We start from the raw sequence: 25,912 nt of genomic DNA, 5'->3' as shown, positions 1-25,912 counted from the left end.
ATATATATTTTGCGTCCCGAGCACGGAATAAAAACAAAGTTTCCGGCCGAGATGCGCGAATGGTACTTTCGCAAATTTGACATCGAATCCGTCGATTCTCTGAGAGAGCCCTCGTAACGCGTTTCGGTAACTTTGGTTACACATTGCGATTGTTCCGAATGTGCCGGCAGTATTGAGTTTGGAGAGAAAAGTTTAGTTACATGCTATATAGTCGTGCGCGAGGACTTTTCCATCAACATTTTATTAAATACGAGTGAATTATCAAACGCGCTGAATGAGAATTGTTTTCAGTTGGCAGGGGATGCGCGACCGTGATATTTCATTTCCAGGAATTATTATTCATTCAGCGCGATATACATGTTTGCAAAGTTGGATTATATCCTCTTCTCTCGTAGACGCTACGAAATATGTATGTGCAGCGGGACGTATTACACATTTTGTCAGGACGCTGTCAACTATAAATTAACCGTAAAAAACAGATACCAACATATTTAAAATATATTTCTTAAATATAACATTTAAAAGAGATTTATATAAAAATATTGTGTTTATGTAATCGTTTTAATTTTAATGGTTGTGATTTCATGTCATTCTCCTTGAAACATTGTAGAGTGCATTTCGTGAGACGTGAGATGAGAATACCGCAGCTCTTTTACCTAATTAATTCTACACATATTGCTCATTGTAAATTAATGTTTACCCAATCCTTCCGCCATATGGTTCTCTCCTCCATAAAATATACTCGCATAATTAACCGGGTGTACCCGACTCTCCGGCGAATGTTGGTAAGTAAATTCGTCCTGAATTACCGCGCTAACATCGAGCTTAATTAATTACGTCCGCGTTATAATATCACTCATGCCTGTCAGCACGAAATCGCCCACGAATGTATATCTTTCCTTTCCTCTTTGACAAACACGTTGGCCGCGCTCACGACGCCTATGTAACCGCAATCGCGGTGTTTTCGGGAGGAAGTTTGGCGACGCGAAAAGCTTATTCGCAGAGTCATCATGTGCGAGAAAGAGAGTAGGTCGCGAAACTAGAAAGCGGCTTTAGAATTTAATGCGTGGGAGATTTCGGCTTGCGGAAGCATTCGAACGTATCCAACTGGGTTTTGTCGTTCCTATGGGAGCGTTAAAGAAAAAGTGAGAGAGAGAGAGAGAAAGGCAAAGAAGAATAGAGATATAACACAGGAACTTAGAGAGGGAGAAAAAGAGTGAGAGAGAAGGGGGATGGGATTCACGAATAAGTATGCGGAGGACCAAAAGCTCCGGGTTTTCACGGCGACGGCGGTATGAATATTTAAACGGATGTAAATTGCGAATTAACTATTGATAAAAACAAACCAGCTTGTGTTAAGCCTTTCTCGTAAATCACCTCTATACGGGATAGAGAGGGGGGAAAAGAAAGAGCGAGAGAACAACCGAGGAATACGGGTCGGATTTTAGAGGAAAAAGTTGGGGGACGCTGTTTTTCTGATGCTTATCGATACCGGATACTTTCGCGTTCGAATGAAAATGCCTTTATCTACAAGGAGCATTATAAAGAATGTATTTCAGAAGAATCTAATAATTTTTCTAATGAAGAATGTTTCTGTGGCAAAAGCGCCTAACTAAGAAAATCAGAACGTCATCAACGTACGTTAGTACAATAATCATTCGTTTAAATTTATTGCATTATGTAATAATTATAACAATTATTGTATATATTGGGTTGAACGGAAAGTTTGTTCCGTTTTTTACCAACAGAAGAAGACCGGAAAAACGGCACGAATTTTCCGTTCGACCCAATATATATTAAAGTCTGATAAAAATAATTTTATAAAGAAACTCGATGGAGAATTTTATTATCAAAATTTGAAATTTCAAGATCAATTCTGAGCGGTAGCGCTATATTTTCAAGCGAAATTCCCTTATTTGATTGTTTGAAATATGACTATAAATAAACGTCCCATCTCTCTATCCAATTGATAATTCTCGATGACTTCGCGAATTGCCGATCGACGTTATCGATACGTTTTTTCTTCCCACATCCGACATTACCCGGCATTGTCTGGAATACCGCGAAATTGCTGGATAAGGGCTTTCGAGTCATGGCCGAGACATCGTTCAGAAATAAAGTGTCCCGCAGGAGTAATAGCGTTAGCTGGGAGATCTATTACCGGTAACGCAGTCACCATCGTGAGAAACCGAGTTACTATCCGCTATCTGCAGTTGTTCTTTTATGCACACGTACACGCACGGAAAGATTCATCACGCGTGTATGCGCGAGGACGCACGGACGATTCGGGGAGGGAAGATAGGTATATCCCCTGTGTAGACCATGGTCCATAGAGAGGGATGACGGAGGAGGATCGCGATCGAGCACGAGTGAGTGAAAGGGTATATGGGAGAAGATTATAGGCACGTATTGGCGCATCGGCCCCCTGGGTTCACCGGGTGTACGGGGGAGAGCATGGGGATATAAATGTAATCCAGAACCCAGACGTGACGTACATAGCTGCCTAGCTCGGCCGCTCGCTTTTCGCTGGTCTCTCTTCTTGTGACTCTTGGCAGTCGCGGGCACGTACATCTACACGATGGGGCTGCGATAGCGAGACTGTGCCCATGTGGGTATGCGAAGATATATGTATGTGTGTGTGTGTGTGTGCGTGTATGTGTGTGTGAGTGTATCTGCGCATATGTGTATATATATGGAGCACGAGACGAGTCGTGGATTTTTTGATATCCATCTTTTTATTATATAGCGATTCTTCTTCGAGATACAAACTCGTACGTGTTGCATTATATTGTTACATAATTCAGTTATTAGCATTTTGTGCGAATTTATGTAACGCACAACAAATTTTCTTTTAATATCGATATTAATATTTTATAACGAAAATGTGTTTTAGACGTCGGTGTTATTTTTAAGAATACTGTTTTGACATTACGGATATTTTTGCCATATTATACTCGACGTATATATAAATAAATGAACGATATGCATTAGCATATTAGAACGATTAGTAAATCCTATACACTCTTGCCAAAATTTCCGCCAAAGATATATTACGTTCCTTTGCGATTATACATAGATATATTAATCACTTGACATAAATAATGAATCGTCACAGTGTGACGTATATCTCTTGTGTGCTCTCTAAAACTTGCAAGTTAGTTTAAAATCAGGAAGATTAAAGGCGGAGTCCGATGAAACCGTGACCGATCAAGCGTCTAAAAATAATGTCGGTATGCCAGGATCAACCGATTGAGAATCGCGGACACGTAGGCGCTTAACGAGGGTGCTCGTGCGGAGAGAGCGAAAGGAGGATCGTCGAAATATAGGCGACACGGCGGCGTTATAGCTGCCGTCATTTTGTCTCATCGATAGGGACCACCGGGAACGGTATATTGTGTTTCGTGCACATTCGCGCTTTCCGCTTTGTCGATTGTACCGTCATTGAAGATTGCAAGATTAATTAAGTCCTCTCACTGGCAAAACGTAATTTGCTAGAGTATCTATACCTACTTCGAGACGTGCCGAGATTTCTAAATCTCAGTTAAACGCGATGACACGTGAGATATGTCAAGTATATAATAAATTATTAACGTTGTAAAATATGCGAAATTTATGCGCATTTGGAATTGTTTATAAACCTGGCGTTTATATAATTGATTTGAAAATATTTTATATGCACGGTGAGATGTTTTCATAACGAAAAACTTTCTTTTGAAGAACCAATATTGAACTTACTTTTCTGGCCCGATCTTTAGCCAGAGATTGAAAAGGGAGAGAAATTCTTCTTTTATTGCCGACTGCTTATTGTCACTATCAGATAAGCGCAAAGATTTTATTTGCGCTCATTTACGTTGACTGATTGATTTATTAGACGTGTGTGTTGTTAATGCAAAAGATACCGTCATTATCATGTAAAATATTAATTGTAAAACCATTTCGATAATTTTTCGATTTAAAATTGAATGTCAAAATTTATAAAAATTTAGGTATTGTACAGAAAAAATTAATCGTTTTAATCAGATAACGATTTCGCGAATATCCAAAGTTAAACTGTACAATATGAATATATGAAAATATAAACGTTTAAAAAACGAACAAATTTTGCTGGCGCAAAATGTGAATAGTAAAACCGTATTCGCGTTGCTTGCAATTTTTACTGCATATAATCTCACTACGCTTAGAAGCGTATCAGAGAGGAAAGACATTCATAATAAATGATGTAAGGTCCCATTCTCGCACCATTAGTGTGATAATGTTATATAAATAAATTATAAGATTTTCATATTCTCATGCCGTATACGCTTTTATATCGAAAATTTATATCGATATTAATATCTCATTATATTACATTTTATGCATCTTGTATTAACACTATTTTTTACATGATATGTGTAAAAAATATACATATATTTTAAGCATTTTGTGAAGGCAATCAATTTTCTAAAACAATCGATATAAAAGAATTCTTATTCCCGCGATAAAATATCGGAATATTTTTTGGATCTCACATCATTTTAATATAACTTTGCTTTAACTGATATAAAGCCAAGTTATCAATCAATATGAATGCATAAGCTAAAAAAAATTAGACTGAAATCGATGCCTTATAAAAATAAATTATTATTCAAAATTATTATTCAATCATTTACACAATTATAATAATGATTAGTATGTTTTTAGAAAATAAATCAAATGGAATCCACTATGCAAAGAAAATGCTTTCTGTCCTTTTTAGGATAAAATATTCAGTCTAATCTGTTTTAACCCAACATCCATTTTAAGACAATAAATTTATCTAAAATCTACAATCTACATCTATACTTACAATCTACGCGAATCCATTACCTTAAAATAAAATAAAAGTTTATCATTCACCGACACTGACACGCAACAGCGGAGTTGTAGATATTGAAACTACGTTGTCTATAACATACAAATATAAAATACGAATTATAGCAACGCCCAAAATATAATAAATATTTGAAAAAATTATTTTACGTACCAAATTTTATATCTGATATGTACAATAATAAGCAGATATATAAATTTGGAACAATTTTATAAATTCTACAAAAACTATTTTTTGAATAGAGACTTGTGTGGTGTGTATTGGATTTATATAAAAGTCTTTCTCTCTGAGTTTTTTTTTGTTTAAATAATTCAAATAAATGAATCGATATTAATATCTCATTAATATACCGAATTAATGCTATAAGCGATTTATAACAACTAATATATAAATAATACTCACCCTAAGTGGTTGCTCTGCCGGTGCCCGATGACTCTCCTCTAGACCTCCTTCTCCTCCTCAGATTGTCAGGGTTGTCAGTTATGTTGATCTGTAACATACAAATAGAAGATCCAAATTGTAGTTACGCTCAAAATAACTAATATTTCAAAAAATTATTATTGTACGCATTGAATTTTATATTCGATGCGTATAATAATAAGTAGATTAATGAAATAATTTTATAAATTTTGAAAGAACTAATAATAACTCTCTAATAATTCTATTAAAAGCTGGAAATAGAAACTTTTGCAAAAGACAAAAGCTTTTATAAAAATCTTTTTCTCTAATTCTCTCTTGTTTAAATTATGTAAATAAAAAATCAAATTAGACGATTAATCCTAAACCTTTAAGATAAACCTTAAGACACCACACCACCTAGGTACTGAGCCTTCCCATCACGTCAAGGTGTACTCGATGGGAGGGTTATATTATATAATTTTGTAATATAATATATAATTTGGAATTCTTTTTCATTTTATAATCGAAAGATTATAACTATATCGCATTTTAACATAAATGAATAAATATACAAGTTAAAATTAAAGATACATATTCACGGATTACTATATTCAAAAATATAATTAAATTTGCCAACTATTTATATGGCAGCTCTCGACCAAATAAATCTTGCGACAGACAATAATATGTAAAAAAATAAGTGTTAAAAACATTGTGTAAATTAAATTAATTTATGTTACCGCAAAATGTTTAATACATTCATGTGAAATATTCTGTCTCTTGAACTTTAATTAATCAGTGATTAAACGATTGATATATTACTGCTTTTCATTATTTTAATGTTTAATTTAATTATTTTAATCGATTCTGCAATTTGTGCCTTATTACGCAATTTCAATCCAAATGATGACAAATTACATTTAGATCGGCAAAAAATTTAAAATATCAGGCGGAATATATTTCATACTCTAAGCATCGTTAAAGAAATATTTATTACCCGTAAAGATCGCAACAAAACGATAATTTATAATTATTATCCCTATTGCTTTCTACTTGAAATAATAATATGTAATATATGCTTCGATAAATATCTATTATCACATAGTTGTATGCCGTTTATCGAAAATTAATTAGTCATTAATTATTATGATTATAGCAAAATTTTCCGGTATTTATCGCGATCACGTTTTGAAACAGAATTTGACAATATACGGAACGTCTCGCACCACTACTTTATTGCTCGAGTGTTGTCGTGCGGATGACAACAAGGCCACGACATGTAAACAGTAGAGCGTTATATGGCGTACTTCGATAAAGGCCTATTATCGCGAAACGTCGTTTATTAAAAGTTGATTGATTGTTAATCATAATAAATTATTTATCGATACTTATTGCGATCGCGACAATATATAGATTTTCTTTCGAAAAGAATTCGATAATATATAATATAAAGAGTTTCACATTACTACCTTTTCGCTCGAGTCGCAAAGGTAGTCGTGCGAATGGATAACATGACCGCATGTTAATAAAACATCCTGAGAAAAACAATGGATATAATATATAAAATATAAAAATATAATATTATATGACAATCAATTTGTTACCGTCCCAATATATATATAACATTTTATAATATAAACTCAGGCTCTGTATATTTTCTGTGTTTTTTAATTTAATTTTGATGAGTGGCAATTATCGCATATGATATCTAACATTCATTTAAAGAATATAATTTAGTTTGATCAAAAAAGTATTCATGTAAATTCATTTAATTACATTATTTTACGCCAAATATTTTCACATTCCAAAAAGATTAAATATATCAACAATCTATCATTTAATTTTAATAAATCAATATAATAAAACTCAATATTATTGCGAAAAAAGTAATAACTTATTATTTTTTCTTATTTTCTTAAAGTTTCACAAATTTCTCACATATTCGACAGATACAGAAACAGAAAATAAACGCCAAATTTTCCGATATATAATTTGCTATTCCATTTAAAATATTTCTTTTGAATTTTATATGATACAATAATAAACAAATATTTAATGGAATAATTATACAATTTACAAAAAAACTATGCTTCTTATATAATACAAATTTTAATAAAATATATTATACATTAAATTTTTCATTAATTCTTATTTAAGTCCAAATATATGTACCAAATAAATAAAAATAAATATGTGCAAGATAAATAAATAATGTACAAATAAAATGAATTACTCACGCCATAGATTGTTCCGCCGTCGCCGTCGCCTCCCAGACTTTTTCTTTTTTCAGATTGTCAGGATTCATTGCACTTACACAGTTCATTGCACTCACACTCGCAAAAATATGGAAGGGGTTCATTATAGTACATTACTATTTATTATGCGATATGATAAGAACAGACGCGCGACGTTTTGTACAGCACTCCCGAATTCGAACATGCGATGTTTTGTACACGGCACTATTAAATTAATTAAGACGTGACACTCTACATAACATCTCAAACTAATTAAAACATAACGAATCATTCGCGGCACAATTAAAACGGACGAGCGGCACTTTACATGGTACTCCCGAACTCCGCGATTACAAATTAATTTTCTGTTTCACATAAGAATTGTATTATATTTGAAGTCAACGCGTGTCAAAATAACAAAAACTTCGAACAACTTAAAGCCTTGCGAATATATGGTTAATTACAATCATTTCGATATGCATATATGTCATTAATTATAATAAATGTAGGAAATAATCGTCTTTCTCGAAGAATAATCTGACGATAAGCCGAGGAGCAACCTTCCTATTCGAGTTTCGCCGTATGACTGACGACTGTGTGAGCAAGAATGTTAACAATAATACGCTGTACACTGTACGTCGTTAAGGCCGAATACCTTTGTATGACAACTAATTTATTTTGCCGCCTTGAAATATATATATGTATATATAACATCAACAAATAACTTCGAGCAATTTAAAGCGAATGGTTAATTACAATCGTTTCGATACGCTTATGTATCGCTAATTATAATAAATGTAGAAAATAATCGCGTTTCTCGAAGAATAATCTGACGATATGCCGAGGAGCAACCTCTCTATTCGAGTTTCGCCGTACTAATGACGACTGTGTGAGCGAGTATGTCAACAATAATAAACTGTACACTCGCTGTGCGCCGTCAAGGCCGAATACCTTCGTATGACAACAAATTTGTTTTGCCGCTTTGTAATACATATATTAACCATCTTATAATATAAATTGAGGCTGAATATTCTATATTTTGTATTTCAAATTAAATTTGATACATCGTTGCAAATAAAATCTAAGAGATTTATTAATTAATAATTAAATGATTAGTATACATGTATCACACGCGGTCTTTTATTACGTTAATCTCTCGATTTTGCGATTCGTATTTTATTGTGCATTCTCAACATGAAGAATATTACATTAAAATCAATGAAAAATTAAAAATATATTTAAAATATATTTACCTTCTCTTTCAAATATCGTTAGAGAAATAATTATCGTCCATAAGGATCGCAACAAAACGTTAATTTATAACTTTTATCCCTGTTTCTTTGACTCTTACTTGAAATAATCAATAATCTCGCGAAATATATGCTTTGATAAAAATCTATTATCATTACAGTTATGTATTACAGTTACATGTTATTTATCAAAAATTAATTATCATGATTATAGCGAAATTTCCCGATATTTGATGACTTTTTCATTTCATTTCCACGTGAAGATCAATTTCAAATCTTTCAGAATCATTTTTATAGATTTCTAAAAGTCATCCTCCGATCGTGACTATATATTTCTTTTCACCCTGCGTAACTGCCTGTTATATCGTCGATCAGAGGAGCTACGTGTCGTTGTCTTTCATATCGGAGCCTGCCCTGGAATGATAAACGGTGCTTTTCGGACAGCGTGCCGTCCATTAAATGTTAAATGGCGTGCGAGGGACATCAGATAGACTGGCGTTTATGCGGCAAGAGGCGACGAGAGACCGCAAGGGCCCAGCCCGCGACGACGCTTGTGCGAACGTAGGCGTCGCGACGGCTGACGTGTTGTTTGGCTTACGGGGGTGCGTCTGCACCGGCGACGGTATAACTACACGGCGCCGAATTATTACTCCATAACCCGTTGCTTTTGCAGGCACAACCGACGAGATAGGCAACGGCACAGCGAGCGCGAACAGCAACACGTAGCGCGGCATAATAAACGGCCGATGGTATCATTAAATCGCAATAATACCGCATGCGCGTTAGACGAACACTCGTCTACTTCCGGTGTACAATCCCGGTCTATCCATCTGTACCAAGCAGGAAAAAAGCGGATTAATTAAAAAATCTCTGTCGTCCGTGTGCTTTTAAGTGAACTTAAACGTCTGATTATGTGTGTAGCTTGAATTAAATAAAAACCAGATTTTTCATTGGAAATTGTACATCGCATTCTCTCGAGAATAATTTTTTTTACACATTTTACCCTGTATGCCGAATCGAAGATATGATTTCCAAGGCACCCAGATTTCACTATGGAGTATTTATAAATGGATTATTTGGAACAAAAGTTCAAGTTTTGTTTGGGTTTGTTTAGGCCTCGGAAATCGTAGTACTGCCGTATAATCTATATTAGACAAATTTATATTAAATAAATTGCAATTGTAATTGCATGAAGCATCTCACAAAAAAGTCGACGTTCATATGTATGAATGAATAAAAATCACAGTAAATTTTTTTACTAATATTGAAAAATAAAGAAGCGCCGTGTGTAATAAAGCATTATAAAAGAATAAAAATTTTAATTGGTAAACTCTTACTTTTTGATTTATTGTAATTTATATATTAAAAAGGCAGTCTATGTAGAAAAAGATATTAAATAAATAAATTTTCACAATTTTTATATTTTTATAATCTTTCTATAAATTTTGTCATTAATTTGTCTCTATTTATAAACTTTTTAAATCCATAGGATATATGCTTGTTATGATTACTAATTTTAAATCATACTAAAATTTCGAATTATTTATTGTTCTCCTTGTTTTAATTATGTACACACTTTTGTTTTATTATGTACGTTTTACAGTTTGACTGTTGAAAAAATCCTGTTAAAAGTTCCTGCGAAATTTTTATGTTATTATTTTATGCTATTCTTTGAAAGTTGGGTATTACGAGCAATCACACCACTATAGATAGCTATAATGACGAGCACGCCGATATAGCGCCATTAAACACTTACCAAGTCTAATAGCGGTGCTAGACAGTTTCGCCGACTTTAATCATGATGGCCGAACGATGGAAATTGTTGTGTAACTATTCTTTATCAATACTTCGCTGTACTTTGTAAAATAGAACGCGGCAAGCAAATTGTGAGCCTTTTAAAGGATACAAATATTTGCTACAGAATATCTGTGTAATCATACGTAAAATTTACTAAATTTAGTTATTAATATTTAGGTATCAATTCTTTAAAAGTCTCTCTTTACAGCTTATCAAAATATTTTTTATAACTGATATAATATATATGTATAAGATTATTTAAAATAAATTATTTTTCAAGAGATAACAGAACACGATGAACAAGAAAAGATAACAAGTGAAAGGAAAGAAAATAGATATTGTTTATATATAAAAATATAATATTGAACACACATAGATAAAATAGAGAGAGATTAAGAGAAGGGAAGATAGAGAAAAAGAGAAAAATATTCAATGGTGATTAAATCAAGTAGTATAAAAATTTTGCAACTTTCAAAATTAATAAACTTGATTTGAAGAAATATTTGAAAGACTAAATTTTTCTAAATCAATTTTCTAGATTAAAGAGACGAATTTTTTAAGCTCAGCATAATGGAACTGTTGTCAACTGATAATAATTTGTTACGCACAGTTACTAATTATCGCAACATTTATCCTATAATTTCAAAATAAATTGACAATCTTCTGTCATTAACGTTTTTCAATATGAATAATTCAAGAACGAAAATAAAACTATATTCTAATCTCGTTTTATGAGATGCAAATAATACGATGTAATGAAAACTATATGTTATTACTTATTACCATATCAATAAAAGATTATGGAATTAATATATAATCGTAATTAAACGAAATATTTTACGTACGATATTTTTCGTTGTGAGAGAATTATCTCTCACTCAATAATACACTATCGAGTTAATACAGATGATTATCGAAATCACCTCATTGTCACTGATTGCAATTTTAATTGCAAGAGTTTTATGGAAAAAGAGTTCAAATCCAATTGTGTGTTTTACATATTTTCTGTTACATGTTTTACACATTCCTATAGAATGTCATCTCTCTTAAATTCTTTTACACTCTGCTTTGCTAAAGCTCGTTGCAAAATCTGTATATTATTTATGTATTTTATTTACTTATATTTTCTTATTCACTACAAATCTATTCCAGCTCGAAAAAAGACTTGTAAAATTTGTGTCACTGAAGCGGCTCTTCGTGCCTGCTTACTTTCGGACGTTGCTCATGCGACATAGGCAACTCCTCCGTGAAATAGATACCGACCCACACATGCATACACATAACGCCCGTTTAATATTCAATATCTACGCCACCGAGATCCAAGATTCTGAGCTCGAGATATTCATTCCGCCGTATGTGTTCGTGCGAAGGATAGGTACTTACGTATCCGCCCGATTACGTATGTGTGCCGGCGTTTTGTCGCAAAAAGTCGTCCATGCTGCAGACGCGACCTGCTTTTTATTCGGCTCGGTGGATCGCTTTTTGAATATTCCGCGACGTACGTGAAACGTCGTACGTGGCTTGTAGGCAGGTGTTACGGAATCGCAGCAGCGCAGTACACATATAACCGCGAAAACAGAGTGATAAACTGCGAAGCGCAGCCGGGTTGTCTTTTATGAAGGATCTTGTAATTTGTAATAATATAACATAACATAATATAATGTAAAATGTGAAATTTTTAACCAAAAAATATATATAACGGATGCTATCGTATCAAACTGTTTATCTGTGTTCAGACGTAAGAGATGTCTGCCTATATACCTTCATTTCTACTTGCAGAAGCCGTATATATGATGATCTTGTTCTACTTGTTCTCTTACATTTGTATCATAAATTCATACGAAGATTACCAAGTAATACATTCGGTCGTTCTAGCATGAATTGCTATTAAGGTTTGAGTGAATAAAGTAAGAATTTTAGACACGTTAAAACAAAAGAGAGATTTTGTTTAAAATTATAACTTTTATAAAGCGCGTAACATTAGCTTCGCTTTAAGATCGGACCCCCTTGCCAACTAAACGAATACCACGATGATATCGAATTACAATAGCAAATTCGCTGAATCGCGAAGAAATTCGGTCGCCGATAATCGATCTATCTCGCTGCGCCGCGCAGTCAGAGCAGGGTTGGCCGATACTGCACGCTCGGCGATATTTCAACGGCATATCGCAATATTGTACCGTCAACGTTTACCCCAGCGTAGCGCGATTCCATTGGTAATCATTTCTAGTCGAGCAAATATTGCTCGGCGAAACAGTTCATTCGCAACATTTCGACCCTGGAGAATTTAATTGTTAATATTTTCAGAGGCGCGAGAATTCTCTGCCGGATCGTATAAATAAACGTCAATGAATCAATGAAGCCTTATATATGATGAATTGTAAAACATCCGTAGAAGATGGTAAGAGAGAAGATCGATTGATATACAGAAAGAGAAAAAGAGAGAGAGAAAGAGAAATTAATTCTGTTCTAGTATTAAAGCCATTAAAAATGTCGAATTAGGCAAAATTAAGCAAAAATCTAAGATTTTACACCAAACCATATAATTTTTATTTTGTCTCTTGAAAATATAAAAATTTTGAATATACTATATGGTTATGTAATCTGCACTTGCATTATTGAAATACATAAAATATAGAAAATATATTTTTTTATCAATTTTAATATTTTGAAATATATTTTCTTTGATCAATATTTTATTTAGTTATTTAGCGTAGTTAAATATAATATAATAAATATAATAAATATATTTGCATGTTATTTACTGGATAATATGATTAGCGACACGGTTATATAAGAATTCATTAAAAATGGGCGCAATAACGTTTGTGTCGTAAACAACAGCTGTTGCATATGGGACATGCGCTCCTGTAAATATTGAATTACTTATATTGACTTAAAAAACGACCGATACGCATGGACGTCGTAACGCATTTCAAATCGGGGAAGAAAAATATATAAAAATCGAACGAGATTTTTTTAAATTATAAAAATCAAAAGGTCGCTAGAGTAGCTGTGCTACATGATTAAATAAATAAATGTCCGCGATAATGAATTAATGAAAATACAAGTAATCAAATGTATATTAAAATAACATATATATTTCGGAATTATTCCCTCTTTGTTTTTAGCCTTTACGAAACACTGATATTCTCTACTCTGTTATCATCCATACACAAATGACGATGTCTAATCTAAATAAACAGATAAACTTTTGCCGCGAACAAATATCGATATATTTATTCGATACTTCGAAAGCATCCCTAGATGCAACAAAGGTAAGGTGCAATTCGCTGCAATATTAAGTAGATTCATCGCCGGATGTCAAGAGAAGGGAGGGCTGAGGAAGGGAAGAGACGAAGGGTTGAATCTAGAGGGCAGAGGCCGTGTACGTAGGGAGGTAACCTGTATGCTGGACATGTGCGACCTGCACGACTTCTGTTACAGAGAGACGCGCCAAGCCTCATGCCATACGTACACACTGATATTTGGTGATCCTGAAGCGTACATATATACACACCAGCGCGAGCGGTCAATCGGTGGACGACGCTCGAGTCAGTGTTGGAGTGTCACTTATGCTACTCACGAATGTAGGGTCGACAGCTATTGGTGGGCGCGCAGCAGTTACCGTTGAGGAAGGGGGACTTTTGGATATCAATTCTGTGTGCGCGATTGAATTATAAAATCTGTTTAACAAATAAGATAAACGGTTATGATCGTGAGAGATATCAATTTGCCTGTTGCATACTAAGCTTTGCTATTGACAAGCATCGAAGATTTATCAGGAAGCATATACGCGATTTTAATATATATACAAAATAAATAAATGGAAAATATGTAGCCTACCATATAACGTTAGATGTGTAAGTAAATTACATTGTGGCGCGAGGGAGACGATAAAAAAGGCGAAATATTCGTTGAAATGAAGCATCAAAGATATATCTTTGACGCACGCCAGTGCGTAACGTTGTAATGCGGTATTTATGATATCGGACATAATTCATTGTGCCCAAGAGCTCATTACTTCCCGTATCTAATAACACGTCCATGACACCGGCACGTATGTACAACGACCCGCGCATCCTCCGCACAGACTTATATCCGTTACACGGCTGTCGCCGTCGTCGTCATATGGCGGCGCATACACTCGCCGGATAGTCTGCGGACTACACTCCCGAAGTAACGATCGTTTCCACACAGTGTAGTCTTCGTCGATATCAACGATGTTGTTACTCGCGCCGGACATCGCCCACGTCGACCACGTACGTGTCTGTAGCCGATTTTCGGGGATGCGTGTTTGCGCGAGCATCAATCGAGAACCTCGGTACAAGAGACTACAGCCTCTCATGCACGTATCTTCGTTACTGCCTCCTATTTTGAGATGCGCTGTTTACAGAGCTCGGTAAGTTCACAAGAGATGTAAACAACGTATTCTTTATTTAAGCATAATGATAATAGCTACAGCATTAAACTTATTTTAATGTTTATTAAATTGTTATTAAGATTATTATTGTTAAAATCATTATTATAGAAACATAATTTGATATAGTATTATATAGAAAAATTTTATATGTATATATATGTTCTTATTTTCAAGTAACGTGTAATTGTAATTTATAATATTTTTCCAGAATTTGTCCGATGCTTTTTTTTATGTTTGATGAATGGTTTCTTGCTTAAACTTTATAGTAATTTGTCTTCCAATAAGGCAAAAGTGAATTTCGACTGACAAATCGAAATAGCCGTTTTGTAGAATATCTCCGACGAGTCTCTGATTCCTCTGTAATCTCTGGCAAGAATCTATCTTCAATTGAAATCCGTAATTCATTTTCGTCATGCTGGAAAAGCGTGGCGGACTTGTTTTACTCGTTAAACCAAGCCACCTCTAATGGAGGTTAATAAATCATCTTTGACATGCTCGGCCTGTGTAATAACGAGTTCAATGTTTCAGACTTGAGATTTTACTAATGCAATATCCAATGATTTGGACACTGAGTACCAACTAGTACGAGGTTTTCAGGGAGAGAATTTCACTTGCAATCTCAATTTATTCCACTTTATCTAATTTGACATCATCGCTCATATTTAATATCTATTTTGTGTAACAAGCATACGGTTACAAATTGAGATTCTATAGATAAATCATAATGATAAAAAAAATTGTCTAAACAAAATAAAATTTGACAGAAACCGAATAAATGTGAATGCATTTTTTTATCCAAGCACGAAAAATGTCCACAGCTAAATATTTTATAACTGCAAAGGTTGGACACGCTTGTATAACTTGCTTAATTATTAAAACTACTTAAAACTTCGAACTCTGCCCGCTGTCAAAATTCTCGCTCTAATGCGAGATATCGTGGCAGAAGTTCATCGCTTAACACGGGCGAAAATTTTTTCGAGCAGCACATAAAATTTCCAGACGTATGTACTTTCTCCACATCCGCCGCCTCTGTCGGTGTGTATTGTTCGCATCCCTTGATGGCGCAGGCTGCATGTTAAAAGGACACAAGCGAAGGCTACCACCACACCGGCAAAGGATATCGGCGCGTTGGTAGGTCTCGTAAGGAGCCGTCGTAAAATGCACGATTCAACGACGCCCGGTCCCGCCTTGAAATATCCCGCAGCCTCCACGGAATCGCCGTAGTGTAGTCGTTATCCCCCACGGGAAACCGTGGAAACCTCCTTTGAAAACCCGCGGCGCATTCTTATTCTCTCCACCTCTCGCCCGATACGTTACATCATAGCACTTCTCGCTTCTTTCATTCCTCTCGCGATACGCGCGATTTTGCACGTAGTTTGCGATTATCTTTCTCTTCCGCGATGTCACAGGTAGACACGTTACAGTATATAATCCGATAATGAGTACAGTTTCCAAATACCGATAATATTTTTTATCGAAACGCATCATTAGCACAAAAAATGTCAAAAGATTTATTTTCGTCATATGTTAAAAGCTTATCCACCAGATGCATTCATTATCGAATTTTCGTATATTACAACATTAACCATGTAAAATTTTTTGCAAGTAGATATCGTTTTGAAAAAAAAAATTAAGTATAAATATGAATGAGATTTGATTTGACTATATATCAATGAATAGAGTACTATTTAACTTCTCCTTTGAAATTTCGATGCATACGACGCGACATATGGTCATGAATTGTATAGCAAACTATTTCTCTTGAATATCTTAACATTGTATGTTCAATTATACCTGTTGTATGCTAGTATTTGCATTTAATTATCGTAGTAGTTTATAACTCGTTATACTATAATAAAAAGGGAACTTTGTCGCAATTTAGATGTACTGTAAGATGACACGATTACTAATAATTTAATATTCTGTAAGTATAATTACGTAGTTTAAAAAAAATATTTTAAACTATTTATATTTAGAACTTGCACTTTGGTAATATCGAGTCGAGATTATTTGCGCGTACATGATATGTTTATCTTTTAATTACAAGTCAAGATGATAAAATAAGAATTCAGCATAGAGAATCGTTTCTGGCTAAATTTAAATCTAAACATTCCATTAAATCTCTTAAGTTAGTATTCAATTACACGTGTGATAATTTAGTTCTGTATAATAATTTAATTCCATAATTAACTAATGTAAATTAAAAATTAACACTATTTTAAATATTTATCTTCTTAAAAGAGAAAGTGTCTAATTACCATTCCATTCGATATCGATCATTTTTGTCTATTTATCGATAAAGAGAAATACACTTGCATGATTGCGTGGACTTGTTACGCGCAAAAATATACGAATCAAAAGAGGTAGAGGGTACACACTGTGCGCGCTTGTCTACTAGTTTAATTAAGTAGTTAATTTAGTCTACATGAGGCATAGAACAGAGGGTGGCCAGCAGAAGCGGTCGTTGTTTTGCCGTAGCGAGAGAGCATCGGCTGTTTTGTCACGTGTACAGTGATAATTTGATTGTGCTTAGAGGCAGGATATGATGTCACGCGGCATCACTGTACTCCAAAGCAGTTAATGTGAATGCAGTTTCCTGCAGGCTGCCTGCGCAGTCAAATTAACGGGACGCGGGCATAATCGAACCGTCTATAACGAAGCGAAATTAGGAGATTACCACTTATTACGAGGTACAATGAGCTAGTTGCAATTTGTCAGTTTACGCGGCGGTCTCGTTGTAATATGCAAGGCAATCAACGACGATGTCCAAAGTCGCGCCGCAAATTTTGCACTATTACATCACGTTGCAAACGCAGAAATTATCAATTATTGGCGGCAGCGAACCGGTAGAGGCGTGTGTATTGTTCGCAGATTTTATTCCGCTTTTATTAAAGGACGGTATTAATAAATTTTCCTCTATACGACCGAAAATATATCTGAATTGATGATAAATCCATTTAATATCAAATAAACACGATATAATCCAAATGAAATGGCATCAGTATGTGAGAGATTTAAAATACTACTTTAGAATCACGATTTCACGTTGATTGCAATTGTTAATTTCAGTATTACTAATTACTGCGATTAGATTTGAACGCAGCAAAATTTGTACTTCTCTCGAATGGTTTGTAATCCGTTTAAGAAGATGAATTTTTAACCGATCGGTATTATCGATAAACTACGTACAAAACATGTATACGAAACTTATTCCTTCAAAATTTCTGTTAAAAAAATCTGTAACATTAATAAAGAATGTTCAAATATTCTGTGATACATTCATTAATTACGCTTGCCTTTACGCTTAGGTTTGCCGACTGTACAGCCAATTAAATGAATCATTAATCGTTTATTCATGGTTGTGCATATGGCCAATTAAAACGCCATAAAACACTAATTACATTATAACTGATATCTTTAGACTCTTAATAAGAGATAGCAAACGCAGTTTTGGCAGAAACTATCAAGGTAGTAAAATATCGACATCAAAGCGTATGTAAAAGGGGATCACACGGCACTCGCTGTGCGGAAATGTAATAAGCGAAACGTTAGAGATAGCGGCTAATTAACATTTTCCTAGGGTCTAGATCAATGCGCGCGTAATGCTCATTAACATTTCCACATTGACACGTCGCAAGTAAACTTTGGAAAATACAGCGGAATCAGAATCGTGCAAAGCACTAGCGAACGGTAGCGAGACGAACGGTCTTAATTTCATTAATGAATTACAGTTAATTACGCAAAGATACTTTTAAATAAAAACTATATAAAAAAATAAAAGAGAGAAAGAGAGTGAGAAATAGATTTGAATATATATAATAGCTATTAATAAGAAGGTTTGAATTATAGCTATTAATAAAAGCGTTTTTGAGTTATAGCTAATAATAAGCTAAAGAGTCTTGGGAAAACGTTAAATTTATTAGATAGAATTCTCCCAAACGCGCGAGACATAAAAGTTTCAATTTAGATAAACTTTATTATTTTCAATTTTACTGTGTTATATAAAAGATTTCTATCTGATATAGTGTTCTAATTGCATTCGACGCTTGTAGATTGCTTTCTCAAGTATCCGATGACTATCGAATTCATGAGTCTTTAAAGAAGAAATTATTTCTTTGCTAGAGAACGCAATATATGGTAAATCAATCGGATCGATTTTATGATACTATCGTGATCGTAAATAAAATTATCGCGCGATCGCGTAACTTTTGCAGTCGCATTGGCCGATAACGGCAATAATCGTTATAGTGAATTCGTAGCATAAGGTCAACATTGGCGCTCGGCGTCTACTTTTTGCGCGCGCAATCCACTCTACGAATCCAATCAAAGTAATTGATTAACGTACGTTTCGCACACCGCGATACGACGAACTGGTGTGAACAGACTTATCTATACCCCCATAGCGTAATTAACACCAAGCCGCTCTGCGCTACTAAACTATCTACATCGGTTTGTGCCCGGAGGCGCGTACATTCATATCAGCAATGAGACTTGCAATATACTTGAGAGTTGTATAAATGTCGAAATACTGTGTCTAAATAAAAGGGAGAAAGCGGTCGTCATTATTATTATTATCATTAATAACGCCAGCATTATCATAATTTTAATTATTTCTCTAACTGCTACATTATATAATATATCTCGCTAATTTTATTAATATATTTTAACGTATAATTAATTTTATCCGCGTTATATAGGAATTGTGTATGTCCGATATCGTATAATATATTGCAGTGTTTTAAAATCTTATACATATTTTTTATATAAAATTATTAAATTTATAATTTTTAAATTATAAAAGAGTTGATAATCTGCAATTTATAAGCAAGATTACAATAACAGGTTTATCCAAAATTTTTCTAAAAACCGCTCTAAAGTAATTATTACCGTATAAAAATAGATGGATAATTGTTATCTTGATAAATAAAGACTCGAACTGTGGCAGGCTTAAGAAAGTGAATAATGCTAACTCAATATTCATTATCTACGTTCTGTTACAATTCCAAAGCTCGTGCGGCGCAAAAACGGGCGAACGTTTTTAAAAACCACAGATTAAAGCGCGCCGATGGCAAGAATCATTTTCCACAGTAGTACTCGTTAATAATCGAGTTAATTATCGCGAGTGAACGTAACATCACGCGCGACAAGCGGATCTGGAATAATCAATATGAAATTATGAAACGCTTTTCGCAATCGTCACACGGCAATGTCGCCGTTGCCACGACGTTGATCCGCGTGTAATCTCATTATAATCCCTTCCCGTACGTTCATATTCGTAAACGATTAAAATGACCTAATTTTCGAACATCGTGAAATAGAAAAGTAGTTATGGTTGCCTTCTAGAATAAAACATCGGAATCTTGATAAGAATTTTATAAATGAATTATAAAGAGAAAGAGAGAGTTCTTATATTTTACATCTTTGAGAGAGAAAAGATATAAAAAAATTATATCAGAATAATTTTCGATTAAAAGATAAAAGATACGATGTTTTTGATTGCACAAGAGAAGAAGTACATATAATAATAAATATCAAAAATTTATATCGTACAACATTAATATTTTCATCAAATTATTAGTCAGATGGCCCAAAATATGTTTTCTACAGTGTTTCGCGATATTCCTTAAGCGATATTAATCCTCAGTAATAATATCCGTTAACACGCGATCGTTTGATAGAGTTCCATCGCATAATATTTAAATTCTTGTTACAGCTCGCCGGATATGCTCGTGGACCAAGAGACCAAGCGAATTTCGAGATCATACTCGCTTCAATTATCGGACGGGCGAAACATCACGCGGCCGACGTCTGTCGCGAACCACTGACGTTGAAATTATATCCATATATCGGGCCGCCCTTCGAATTCGTCGCGCACCACCGACCCCGCCGCCGACGCTTGATCCACGTATAATTTCATAATAATCCGTCTCTGTGTACATTCGCCCGCTCGGATGGGGGCGAAACAGACCGAAATCACGTATCACGGATCGATCTACCGGCTGAGTTTACCTTAAATGAGTCCGCTGAATCGGTTATTGTCCGGCGGACTGTGTCAATCCGGCCGGTGCAAATGAGAAATTCGTTTCGGTCGGCGCAGTTTATTCACCAGGGCGGAACGAGATTCCCACGATCGCGGCAAGAACGTCCGTCTGTGTACCGAGACTGGAGGGAGGCGAGGATAGGGCGTCTCCCGCCCTTGCAGTCTCCGATGGTTATTAAAACAGAGATGATTAAAACGTGCCTCGTTACAGCGAGGAGCACCGTTCGTACTTTATACTCCTTCCGCGTTCCGTACATCTTGTACGCGACGGCACCCTGCTGACTTAACAACGGAATTAACGACGCTTCCGGTATAGCCTGATCTCTTGCGTGATTTGAAGAGGGGAAAGTTCTGGTGCATCTCGTTGCAGCAGGCGTTTTGCGTTTTAAAGTATAAAAGCAATTATGCTCTTTCATGACAAAAATGAAAGAGAGAACTCTAGATTTTTTCCAAGAAATAAAACTTACGATGTTTTGTATCGTAAAAATAAATTACAGACGCTATTTGTGGCGTGGCATTTTTCTTTCGCCAAGATATAATATCTACTTGCTACAATTTAAAATATTGAAAAAGATGAATAACGCTCTTGATCTTTATATATATAATACATATTTTTATGATATAAAAATACCTGCTATTTTAAAATCTGCAAAATATGTTTTAACTTACACAATTAATCTTCATTACATAAAAACTGTTCAATAAATATGCTATGGTACGGATCTTGTCGAGAGTCATATTAGTTATTGCGAGATTTTTCGGGAAATTTATGTTATTGATACAAAGCACAATTTTATCCGGCGCGTTATCTGGCTGATACTGCGGAAGGAAAAATGAGTTTTATAGCACACGCTTGTGTGGATTAATAAAATTTACGTTATGTAAAATGGTAGCACAGTTGGGAGAATTATACAGGTATTTAAAATGCTTCATTGAAAACGTTTTCAAACGCTTTTTTTTTTAATGCTTGTGCACACTGGAAATGTCAAAACGAGTTCTCGGAGTTATGCAATGCTCGCCGCTTCTCGGAGAATATCATAATCTTTTAGCGAACGCTATAGAGGATAGACGTGCGTATCGGCGGCCCGTTCAATTATGGAATTAACCACGCGAACGGTCAGCGACGTAATAAATGCCCGCCGTTGCAACGATAACGGCACGAATGAATGCAACGGATAGCGGTATTTATGCGATCCAGATATCAGAGGAACAATAACCGGTACCGTGGTATCGTATGCGCGCGCGCATAATTATTTTGGGATTAATGGCTAGGTAACACATAGGTGACTACTCATCGGCTCGAAATATTCTGCGCGATGGAAGGGAAAAAAGGAGACCGCCGCGAGAGAATGTTCAGGACGAGGCGGTTAATTGTCGTCCGATTCGGAATGCGGCTGCGCTCGATTAGAATTTCGCCGGCTCTCTGTTCGGTTATCATCTAGACAGGCCTCTGGCATTCGGGGTTTTCGATATTAACCCTCGGATATGGACGAATACTTTCGATCCCGCGACTGACAGAATTGGGTCATATTTGATTTGCCAGTGTCGCGTCATACATAGCAGATTGCCTGTCGCCGAGCTCGGAATGTGGAAAAAGGCTAATTCGACAAAACCAAGTTTCCATATCAGAAACGGTATTTCATTGGCGTTGTAATAATATTTAACTTTCGAATGAGAAACATATGAAAAGAGTTGCACATGAAGCTCGTTCGATAAAGAAAAAAATAATTTTCTCTCGACTTTTTTCAATTTACATCGGTTATTTTCCATTGAGTTTTCGTTAACAGATGCTTTATCTGATAATAATTATATATTCATATACTAAAGAAATTGTGTAAATTTATGAATACATAACGTACAATTACGTACATTGGAATTATCTGTGTATGAATATATTGTTTTTTTTTTTTATGGTATTACATACATTATATAACAACATCGTGAATACAAATATGTTACATGTGAGTTTTATACATATAGATAGCATATTTGTCTCAACATTTTTATATCTTTATTTATTTATAGAAAAACAATCAGTATCGTTTCTCTTGGCAAATTATGTATAAAAGAGAAAGCACACACATACACGAAACAATTTTATATATTATAAATATAATGAAATAGTTAATTCCTCTTTGAATTATATTAAAACTGACGATTATTTTTCCTTGCGATATGCTCTGAGCTAATATTGGATATGTTTTACATTCCCGACTAAATCATATTATACAGGAAACAAAAAAAAACCAATTTAAAACATTTTTCAAGTAAATACACTTGCTACGATAGATTACAATTTAAAATAAATCCTCGGGCGAAATTCGTAAGTGAAAGAAATGTGTTCGTTTCTACCGAATATTCCGTACACGACGGTTTCAAAGGATAAAATAAAACACCGTTGCCGGCGGATTTTGAGAGCTCGCATCGCCAGTTTTTATCTCGGTAATGAGCATCCCGTAGCTTTTTTCACGGCACATATATCACACGGATAATACACAACGGTATGTCAGAGGAGATGGAGAGAGGGAGGGGAAACGTCCCTCGTAAGGATATTTGTGTGGGAACGAAAGGATGGTTTGGCTTAAGGCTCTCGTAATACTCCTCCTCCTTACTTTTCCCGTCCCTCCCCGCGAGAGAGCCAAAGCAGGGTCGAAGGACTCAACAAATATCATAAAATGTAAATGTCGAGGATTCCGCGCGATCCCGACGGGAAATTTACCAATACGTCAGAGCCCTTTCATCCGCGCGCTACGAGTTCACGGTTGGATTAATTCGCAATTCGTTTTCCGCTTTCACGATGTGTGTTATTCTGAAATTAAAATTTTTGTCTATATACATAGATAGAGAGGGCAAAAGAGAAAAAGAGAGAGAGAGAGAGAAAACCTGTTGACGTCAGCCACTGATATTTTTCTGTGAACATGTCAATCAATATGTATTTCTTTGCGTATAGCATTGTTCAATTAATACATTTAATTATCTATTTATTATATGTGAGATAAATTTGCAGGTACACATTATAAATATTTAATTCAATAATAATGAGGCAATCGATTAATTATCTGATTGACAATTTTGTTAGAAATATGTCCCTTTGATGATTGTGAGCAAAAAACGATTTATATTTAATATTCGACAGTTAAACGCAAAGTTACTACTTGTTACCTATTCTTTTTTATTTTTCCAAAAACTTTTCGTTTCGACATTGCTAATCCCATCGCAGAGATCAATGCTTTATGAAGAATCGTTTAATTTTTTTTCTCAATAAACAAATTTTTAGACGATTTACCAAAATCTATGACGTAGAGTCGTTCATCTCCAGATGATTTGTCGTCGTCTGGGGACAAAGTTTGCACGAAGCTTCGTATGCGATAGATAGAACACCGTCGACGTAACCAAGAAAAACTGCTCCTATCTTGGATCAGTGTTGTCGAGGCATTATTGCGTTACGGCGTTGCTTTAATATTGGAACACACATACGGTATCTGTATATCTGTTTTGTGCACACATACATACGCAATACAGACGCGAGAACGTGTGTTGTCCACTAACATGAATTCCTATATACTATATAAGTATATGTTTATCGTTTTGTACGCTTATACAGAATGTTTCATGGACCGATCGTCAAAAGCTAACTACAATGAGGAAAATTTATACAAACAATACAAATATGTTTTATCGTAGGAGAGATGCATGCAAAGCGCGGAGAACAATCGACTATTCGATAATTCAATAATTACAAGAGCATATGAATAGTCAGAAAGTTACCAAATTTTGCAGCCGAAGGCGAGTGCGCCGCGTGCTATAAAACACCCTGTACATATCGGATGTTTCGAGTTAAGTCGTATAAGATAGATGGTCCAGACGGTGACCCTCTCTCGCCCTTAACGTTTCACTCGCGTTTATGATATATGGCGCCGCCGTTAAAAACTGGCAGATGTGTTTTCGTTCCCCATGCGTCCTCCTTATGGGATGGACGGCCAACGGTGGTGCGCACACATTTTCCACCTTAGCAGTTGGATAAATCGACGGAAGATACGAACAATACTTGAGAGATTATACGCTTAGACGACGCGTCGTCACGTCGTGAAGAAAAACGGACGCGTTCTTTGTCATCGCGCCACCGACTGCACGTTCCCTCCACATGCGCGAGACCGCGATAATAATTCTCCCAAAAGAGATTCCGCTCGTTCCCTATTGTGGCATCGCGACGAGAAGAGAACACGTCCGAAATAATTCACCGTACGTAAAGAGAGAATTAAGCGCTTTGACCTGTATCCATGTGCGTCGTAGAAATTACATTGTCGCGAGACTAGTAGTAAAAAAATAACACGCTTAATCGCGAGATTCGTTATAATTTCAGTGAATTTAATTTTCAATGCAATAGAGATATAAAAAAAAAAAAAACACTTCGTGTATCCCATTTATTTCGTAGATTGCCTCTTAATTATAATCGCCTCATATATTTGGCGAATGACTGTTGAACTGAAAATTGATAAGAGAATTGTCAGTATCGTGTTTAGCAAAAAAAAAAAAATATAATTATTAATTTCATACAACATATTGCAACTACACTTCTGACGGGTGTACACGTCGATGATACACGTTGACGATATACATTGTTGATTACGCGCGAGTGTCATAGAATGTTATTCGCGTGTTACATCGTTATCGAGGTAGAACGTTTATTGTGCAAAACATATATTAATGCGCACGTATTGCTACGCTGTCGCATTCGCATAATTCGTCGCGAGTAATCTCGTCGTGCGGTTGATCACACGCTTCATTGCGTCTACCGTGCAATCAAGGCGTAATGAACGTTAAAGGCGGAGATGTATCTTGAAGCGCGACTTAAACGCGTAATCGAATCTGGAGCAAGCAACGACCGCAAATGCACCGAACGAACGAACGAGAGCGTCG

General features: G+C 35.1%; 1 protein-coding gene across 2 annotated transcripts in view; it reads right to left on the bottom strand.

Moving 5' to 3' along the window:
* Positions 1–25,912, bottom strand: part of LOC115241062 (UDP-glucuronosyltransferase 2B31-like) — a 403,584-nt gene that overhangs the window by 370,133 nt on the left and 7,539 nt on the right. The window contains exons 1-2 of one of the 2 annotated variants that reach the window (XM_029816594.1): positions 7,486–8,414; positions 5,252–5,339 (exon numbers count right to left, since the gene is read on the bottom strand). The gene's annotated coding sequence lies outside the window, so the exon portion shown is untranslated. Of the gene's footprint in view, positions 1–5,251; positions 5,340–7,485; positions 8,415–25,912 lie in introns of those variants that run through there. The other variant, XM_029816595.1, reaches the window with a different exon arrangement.

The sequence above is a fragment of the Formica exsecta genome, unplaced genomic scaffold (assembly GCF_003651465.1).
Source record: "Formica exsecta isolate Colony F162 unplaced genomic scaffold, ASM365146v1 scaffold465, whole genome shotgun sequence".
Lineage (NCBI taxonomy): Eukaryota > Metazoa > Arthropoda > Insecta > Hymenoptera > Formicidae > Formica > Formica exsecta.
The sequence above is the reverse complement of the archived record's forward strand: the minus strand, read 5'-3'. Positions and strand labels throughout refer to the sequence as shown.